A 225-nucleotide genomic window follows, 5' to 3' on the forward strand; every position below is an offset into this window, starting at 1 on the left:
CCCCCCCCCCCCCCCCCCAATGAGTCGTCTTCAGAAACTTTGTAGTTCAACAACTTCAACTTTCTTGATTTCTGCTCAGATTTCTGTTTTCTTCTTGGATCTCTGCTGGGGTTTGAGTGTGCACGTGAGTGTGCATTACCGTGCATGTGAGCGTGCACGTGTCAGAGCTGCCGTTGATCTTTTCACATTAAGAGTCTAAAAGATCTCAAACTAACCTGAACAGAG

At 47.1% G+C, this 225-nt stretch overlaps 1 long non-coding RNA gene across 1 annotated transcript in view; it reads right to left on the reverse strand.

The window, feature by feature from the left end:
* The window catches only part of LOC118597903, a 2,983-nt gene that overhangs the window by 1,518 nt on the left and 1,240 nt on the right, over window positions 1–225 (reverse strand). The window lies entirely within an intron of this gene.

The sequence above is a fragment of the Oryzias melastigma genome, linkage group LG21 (assembly GCF_002922805.2).
Source record: "Oryzias melastigma strain HK-1 linkage group LG21, ASM292280v2, whole genome shotgun sequence".
NCBI classification, from domain to species: domain Eukaryota; kingdom Metazoa; phylum Chordata; class Actinopteri; order Beloniformes; family Adrianichthyidae; genus Oryzias; species Oryzias melastigma.